We start from the raw sequence: 8,832 nt of genomic DNA on the forward strand, positions 1-8,832 counted from the left end.
TTAGCACCATCTATAAAGCGATATATGGATATATAGATAGATATCTACAGTGAAGGTAATAAGTATTTGATCCGTTGCTGATTTTGTAAGTTTGCCCACTGTCAAAGATATGAACAGTCTAGAATTTTTAGGCTAGGTTAATTTTACCAGTGAGAGATAGATTATATAAAAAAAAAAAAACAGAAAATCACATAGTCAAAATTATATATATTTATTTGCAATGTGCACAGAGAAATAAGTATTTGATCCCCTACCAACCATTAAGAGTTCAGCCTCCTCCAGACCAGTTACACGCTCCAAATCAACTTGGTGCCTGCATTAAAGACAGCTGTCTTAAATGGTCACCTGTATAAAAGACTCCTGTCCACAGACTCAATTAATCAGTCTGACTCTAACCTCTACAACATGGGCAAGACCAAAGAGCTTTCTAAGGATGTCAGGGACAAGATCATAGAGCTGCACAAGGCTGGAATGGGCTACAAAACCATAAGTAAGATGCTGGGTGAGAAGGAGACAACTGTTGGTGCAATAGTAAGAAGATGGAAGACATACAAAATGACTGTCAATCGACATCGATCTGGGGCTCCATGCAAAATCTCACCTCGTGGGGTATCCTTGATCCTGAGGAAGGTGAGAGCTCAGCCGAAAACTACACGGGGGGAACTTGTTAATGATCTCAAGGCAGCTGGGACCACAGTCCCCAAGAAAACCATTGGTAACACATTACGCTGTAATGGATTAAAATCCTGCAGTGCCCGCAAGGTCCCCCTGCTCAAGAAGGCACAGGCCCATCTGAAGTTTGCAAATGAACATCTGGATGATTCTGAGAGTGAATGGGAGAAGGTGCTGTGGTCAGATGAGACTAAAATTGAGCTCTTTGGCATTAACTCAACTCGCCGTGTTTGGAGGAAGAGAAATGTTGCCTATGACCCAAAGAACACCGTCCCAACTGTCAAGCATGGAGGTGGAAACATTATGTTATGGGGGTGTTTCTCTGCTAAGGGCACAGGACTACTTCACTGCATCAATGTGAGAATGGATTGAGCCATGTACCGTCAAATCCTGAGTGACAACCTCCTTCCCTCCACCAGGACATTAAAAATGGCTCGTGGCTGGGTCTTCCAGCACGACAATGACCCGAAACATACAGCCAAGGCAACAAAGGAGTGGCTCAAAAAGAAGCACATTAAGGTCATAGAGTGGCCTAGCCAGTCTCCAGACCTTAATCCCATCGAAAACTTATGGAGGGAGCTGAAGATCCGAGTTGCCAAGTGACAACCTAGAAATCTTAATGATTTACAGATGATCTGCAAAGAGGAGTGTAATGGCCGGAAGGAGGTGAAGGGAAAGTGAGCCCTAATCTACCCACCGCCCTGTCCCTGCCTACTTGCAACGACTCGCCCTAGGCGACGAGGTACAACTGGGCGGCGGTCCCTACGCTGTCTAAGTGCACAGGAAAACAAACAGGGAACATGCAAGGGAAGGGGCAGTAGCCACGGAACGCCACGAGGAAACGGAGCGGCGAACGGACAGTCAGGACCAGGACGAAGTGAGTACACCCAAGCGGGCAAGGAGACAGAAGCAAGCCAGGGGCAAAGCAAAGAAGGTCAAGCAGAACTGCAGCAAGGCAGAAGCACGGCAGAAGCAGGCTGGAGCAAGCAGCAGTGGGGCCAGGAATCCAAAAGAATTACAAGCACTGAGGGAGAGAACAGGGCAGGTAATAAAGGACAGGGGGCGGAGCTAACTCCGACAGACCAGGCCGCGATAGGCTCTCCCACTCCTGAGCCTGCCACCCTGGTTGGTGGGAGATGGTGTCAGTCGAACAGGTCTGGCCTCAGGTGTGGATTGATTAATCCCAGGGGTATACCTAGATGAAGTACCTGGCAGATCCCTAACAGTACTCCCCCTTTTATGAGGGGCCACCGGACCCTTACTAAGGGGACCCGGTTTAGTGGGGAAGAGAAGGTGGAACCTCCTGATCAATACCCCAGCGTGAACATCACGGGCAGGTACCCAAGTCCTCTCCTCCGGCCCGTATCCTCTCCAATGGACCAGGTACTGGAGGGAGCCCTGGACCATCCTACTGTCCATAATCTTGGCCACCTCGAATTCCACCCCCTCAGGGGTGAGAACGGGAACAGGAGGTATCCTCGAGGGGGACCAGGACGGGGAGCAGCGTTTAAGGAGGGAGGCATGGAAGACGTCATGTATGCGAAATGATGGGGGGAGCTCCAGACGGAAGGATACAGGGTTGAGGACTTCAATGATCTTATAAGGTCCAATAAATCGGGGAGCAAACTTCCTGGACGGGACCTTAAGGCGCAAGTTCCTGGACGACAACCAGACCAAATCCCCGACGACAAACCGTGGGTTAGCAGAACGTCTACTATCCGCCTGAATCTTTTGTGCGCTCTGGGACGCCTCTAGGTTCTTCTGAACCTGGGCCCAGACGGTGCACAGTTCCCGATGAACATCCTCTACCTCAGGATTATTGGAACAACCAGGGGAGACGGAGGAGAATCTTGGGTTAAACCCGAAATTACAGAAAAACGGGGAGACCCCTGACGAGTTACTGACCCGGTTATTCAAGGAAAATTCAGTAAGGGGAAGGAATGAGACCCAATCGAATTGACAGTCAGAGATGAAACACCTTAAATATTGTTCCAGGGATTGGTTGGTCCTTTCCGTTTGGCCATTAGTTTCGGGATGGAAGGCGGAGGAGAAGGACAGATCAATCTCCAACTTTTTACAAAAAGCTCTCCAAAATAAGGAAACAAATTGTACCCCTCTGTCAGAAACGATATTGACTGGGGCCCCATGGAGACGCAGGATGTGTTTCACAAACAAAGAAGCTAACGTCTTGGCGTTAGGTAGCTTCTTAAGGGGCACAAAGTGGCACATCTTGCTGAAGCGGTCGACTACCACCCACACCACCGACTTGCCCTGAGATGGAGGCAAATCGGTGATAAAATCCATGGAGATATGGGTCCAAGGTCTCTGGGGAATGGGCAAGGAACGTAGTAGGCCCGCAGGTCGGGACCTAGGGGTTTTGGACCTAGCGCAAACCTCACAAGCGGCGACGTAAGCCCTAACGTCTTTAGGCAACCCAGGCCACCAATAGTTTCTGGTAATGAGGTGTTTGGTGCCCAAGATGCCAGGATGACCAGATAGAGCGGAGTCATGGTTTTCCCTGAGTACCCTCAGCCGGTATTGCAGGGGAACAAACAGTTTGTCCCCAGGGACGTTCCCGGGAGCTGCACCCTGATCAGCCGCGATATCAGAAGCTAAATCAGAATCCGTGGCAGAGACGATTATACCAGGGGGTAAAATACAAGCAGGATCCTTCTCAGAAGGAGGATTGGCCATGAAACTACGTGACAGAGCATCAGCCTTAATATTCTTGGACCCAGCCCTATAGGTAACCAAGAAATTAAATCTGGTAAAGAATAGTGCCCACCGAGCTTGTCTAGGATTAAGCCTCCGGGCCGATTCTAGGAAAACAAGATTCTTGTGATCCGTAAGGACCGTTACCTGGTGTCTGGCCCCCTCCAGGAAGTGCCGCCACTCCTCAAAAGCCCATTTAATGGCTAGAAGTTCGCGGTTGCCAATATCATAGTTACTCTCCGTGGGCGAAAACTTCCTAGAGAAGTAAGCACAGGGGCGGAGATGGGTGAGGGAGCTGGTACCCTGGGACAAGACGGCCCCCACTCCCACCTCGAAAGCGTCAACCTCCACAATAAATGGCTCCTCTTGGTTGGGCTGAATCAGCACGGGGGCCGAGATAAAGCACTTCTTGAGGGTCTCAAAGGCCTGGACGGCCTCAGGGGGCCAATGGAAGACATCAGCACCCTTGCGGGTAAGGTCCGTAAGAGGCTTAGCGACGACCGAGAAGTTGGCAATAAATCTCCTGTAATAGTTGGCGAACCCTAAAAAACACTGTAACGCCTTAAGGGAGGCAGGTTGGACCCATTCCGCCACAGCCTGAACCTTGGCAGGGTCCATGCGGAATTCATGAGGAGTGAGGATTTGCCCTAAAAATGGTATCTCCTGTACCCCAAAGACACATTTTTCAGTCTTAGCAAACAGATTATTCTCCCGAAGGACCTGGAGCACCTTCCTGACATGCTCCACGTGGGAGGACCAGTCCTTGGAAAACACCAGTATGTCATCAAGGTACACAACAAGAAAATTACCCAGGTACTCTCTCAGGATTTCATTAATAAAATTCTGGAAGACAGCAGGGGCATTACACAACCCAAAGGGCATGACCAGGTATTCTAAATGACCCTCGGGTGTGTTGAACGCAGTTTTCCACTCATCCCCCTCTTTGATGCGGATAAGGTTATATGCCCCCCGTAGATCGAACTTAGAAAACCATTGGGCTCCCTGAACCTGATTAAAAAGATCCGGAATCAAAGGAAGTGGGTACTGGTTCCTTACGGTGACCTTATTCAGGTTACGATAATCAATGCACGGCCTAAGACCACCATCCTTCTTCCCCACGAAGAAGAAGCCAGCACCTACAGGAGAAGTCGAGGGGCGAATGAAACCCTTGGCCAGGCATTCTTGGATATATTCCCTCATAGCTTTACGTTCAGGACATGAAAGATTAAATATCCTCCCCTTAGGAAGCTTGGCACCAGGCACCAAATCGATAGCGCAATCGTAATCTCTATGGGGGGGCAACACCTCGGAGGCCTCCTTAGAAAACACATCGGCGAAGTCCTGAACAAACTCAGGAAGCGTGTTTACCTCCTCCCGGGGAGAAATAGAGTTAACAGAAAGACATGACATAAGACATTCATTACCCCATTTGGTGAGATCCCCAGTATTCCAATCAAACGTGGGATTATGCAACTGCAACCAGGGAAGGCCTAAAACCAGATCAGACGATAATCCCTGCATCACCAGTACAGAGCACTGCTCCAAATGCATGGAGCCAACAAGGAGTTCAAAAACAGGAGTATGCTGAGTAAAATAACCATTAGCAAGGGGAGTTGAGTCGATTCCTACTACAGGGATAGGATAAGGTAAATCAATACAAGGCATCTTTAGAGACATAGCAAATTCCGCAGACATGATATTAGCAGATGACCCTGAATCCACGAAAGCACTGCCCGTGGCAGCCCGGCCAGCAAACGAGACCTGAAAGGGAAGCAAAATTTTATTGCGTTTCACATTAACGGGAAATACCTGTGCGCCCAAGTGACCTCCCCGATGATCACTTAGGCGCGGAAGTTTTCCGGCTTCTTATTCTTGCGCCTGGGACAGGTGTTCAGTAGATGCTTGTCGTCCCCACAGTAGAAGCAGAGACCATTCATTCTGCGAAACTCCCTACGTTGTCGAGGGGACATGGAGGCCCCGAGTTGCATAGGTACCTCCGAGTCCTCCGTGGAGGGGCGAGGAGACGGGACCTCGGGGGGGATCGCAGAAAAGTCAGAGGGGAGCACACTGAAGCGTTCTAGCTGACGTTCCCTGAGACGTCGGTCAAGTCGTACTGCTAGGGCCATAACCTGGTCAAGGGAGTCAGACGAGGGGTAGCTAACCAGCAGATCCTTCAGGGCGTCAGATAATCCTAACCTAAACTGGCACCTTAGGGCCGGATCGTTCCACTGAGAAGCTACGCACCACTTCCTAAAATCAGAACAGTATTCCTCAACCGGTCTCCTACCCTGACGTAAGGTCACCAGCTGACTCTCGGCTAAGGCAGTCCTGTCAGTCTCGTCGTAAATGAGTCCGAGGGCAGAGAAAAAACGATCAACAGAGGAAAGTTCAGGGGCGTCAGGAGCCAAGGAGAAGGCCCACTCTTGGGGCCCTTCCTGGAGTCGGGATATGATGATACCCACCCGCTGGTTCTCGGAACCTGAGAAGTGGGGCTTTAGGCGGAAATACAGTCTGCAACTCTCCCGGAAAGAGAGAAACGTCTTACGGTCCCCTGAGAACCGGTCAGGTAATTTGAGGTCGGGTTCTAGAGGTGAGGTGAGGGGTACTACTAAAGCAGCGTCACCCTGATTGACCCTTTGGGCCAGGGCCTGGACCTGTAGGGAGAGGCCCTGCATCTGCTGGGCCAGGGTCTCAAGGGGGTCCATGATAGCGTCAGCGTAGGAGAAATGGTAGACTAGGTAAGGGCTTGTAATTATGTAATGGCCGGAAGGAGGTGAAGGGAAAGTGAGCCCTAATCTACCCACCGCCCTGTCCCTGCCTACTTGCAACGACTCGCCCTAGGCGACGAGGTACAACTGGGCGGCGGTCCCTACGCTGTCTAAGTGCACAGGAAAACAAACAGGGAACATGCAAGGGAAGGGGCAGTAGCCACGGAACGCCACGAGGAAACGGAGCGGCGAACGGACAGTCAGGACCAGGACGAAGTGAGTACACCCAAGCGGGCAAGGATACAGAAGCAAGCCAGGGGCAAAGCAAAGAAGGTCAAGCAGAACTGCAGCAAGGCAGAAGCACGGCAGAAGCAGGCTGGAGCAAGCAGCAGTGGGGCCAGGAATCCAAAAGAATTACAAGCACTGAGGGAGAGAACAGGGCAGGTAATAAAGGACAGGGGGCGGAGCTAACTCCGACAGACCAGGCCGCGATAGGCTCTCCCACTCCTGAGCCTGCCACCCTGGTTGGTGGGAGATGGTGTCAGTCGAACAGGTCTGGCCTCAGGTGTGGATTGATTAATCCCAGGGGTATACCTAGATGAAGTACCTGGCAGATCCCTAACAAGGAGTGGGCCAAAATTCCATCTAACATGTGTGCAAACCTCATCATCAACTACAAAAAACATCTGACTGCTGTGCTTGCCAACAAGGGTTTTGCCACCAAGTATTAAGTCTTATTTGCCAAAGGGATCAAATACTTATTTCTCTGTGCACAATGCAAATAAATATATATAATTTTGACTATGTGATCTTCTTGTTTTTTTTTTTATATATTCTATCTCTTACTGGTAAAATTAACCAGCCTAAAAAGTCTAGACTGTTCATGTCTTTGACAGTGGGCAAACTTACAAAATCAGCAATGGATCAAATACTTATATCCTTCACTGTACGTGTGTATATGTTTATATATATATATATATATATATATATATATATATATATATATATATAGATATAGATGTCTATGCATATATATATATATATATATATATATATATACAGATAGATATATATATATATATATATTCAGATCGATTGTCAGAAGTCTCCCCGTCAGCGGATAAAATAGATGAGACACTCCAGAATATGGAGAATAAATTCAGTCGCAGAGGCTATCCAGTATCTTCCCTTAAACGTCAAAGAGAAACAGTTGACAAGATAAACAGGGATGCATTATTGGTCACTAAAAATCGAATTTCGAAACCTCCCCGCATACCTTTAATCACCACGTATGCGGAGAACAGTCATTCCATTAATAAGATCATTCTCAACCATTGGCCAATGTTACAAAATTGTCTACCACATACTCCTGAGATCAAAAATACCCCCCTGTTCTCATATCGGAGATTGCCAAATCTGCAAGATAGATTGGTGAAATCTGATATAGGCACAGGCAGAATGGACAAACAGACATACCTTACAAAAAAAAAATACTGTTTGCTACCCCTGTTTAAACTGTATCAATTGCCCTCTGATACAGAAAGGATCTAAATTCACCCATCCTTTGACCAAACAGACATATGAGATTCAGTTCTACCTGAACTGTATCTCGGATTATGTTATCTATATTTTGGACTGTCCCTGTCACCTTCTTTATGTCTGAGCGATTTCATTGGAATTTAAGATAAGATTAAACCAACATCGATATACCATCCGCAAAAAACGCCTGGACCTTGCAGTGTCCAAGCATTACACGGAGGCAGGCGATACAGAGAAAGAAATATGGGTTCACTTGATAGACCATATTCCCATGCCGCGTAGAGGGGGTAATCGCAATTAATTATTAAAATACAAGGAATTACAGTGGATACAGAGATTGAAACCTCATGGATTGAATGTTGATTTCACCACCCATGGATGGCATTGTTTAGGATTCAATTTGCCCACAGGTCAGGATGGGTTGATGTACGTTTTCCGTGTACTCAACTTAGTGTACTATTACATCATTTGTTATAACTTCAAAATGATCTCTTTCAGATTACTTTACCATGAGCCAAATACAAGTTCTACCCATGTTTACTTTGGACCCTTCTGTTCCGGTGTGTAAAATACATTTGTATTTTCAATATCGCTATGAGCATCGAAATTTACCTATATAAATCGTGTCTATGTACCAAATGAAAATCGGGATGATATATAATAACAGTGTTTTTGTGAACTGAAATTATTCATAATGAATTTTTCAAAATGTATGTCTCTAAGCACATTGATGCGTTTTTTCAGTGTTTTTCCAGCGCTATTTAATTCATTTTTTGTACACATTAATGGACATTAATTGTTTTGCAATGCTCTAATAATTACTTTGACATATATGTAGTTACATTATCACAATACATTTTTTCAAAAATGTTTTTTATTTTGCTTTTGTTTTTTTATAACATAGTACAGGGACATATGTCATATAACAACATAACGACATATATATATGTATATATATATACATATATATATATACATATATATATATATATATATACTGTTACTTTCTAATAAATCAGTTTATAATAGGGACTACATACCTATAATGTTTTAAATGTAATTATCCTCAATTTGAGTAGTGAGTGATTCCACAGTTTTTTATATCATTCTCATTGATAAAGTACGATAGTTGATCAAAACACGCATGTGCTTCACTTACTAGGTAATGATATTACCTTTACCAAAATGGCCGCTGATAACT

Source organism: Rhinoderma darwinii, chromosome 1 (genome assembly GCF_050947455.1).
Source record: "Rhinoderma darwinii isolate aRhiDar2 chromosome 1, aRhiDar2.hap1, whole genome shotgun sequence".
In the NCBI taxonomy this organism is placed as follows: domain Eukaryota; kingdom Metazoa; phylum Chordata; class Amphibia; order Anura; family Rhinodermatidae; genus Rhinoderma; species Rhinoderma darwinii.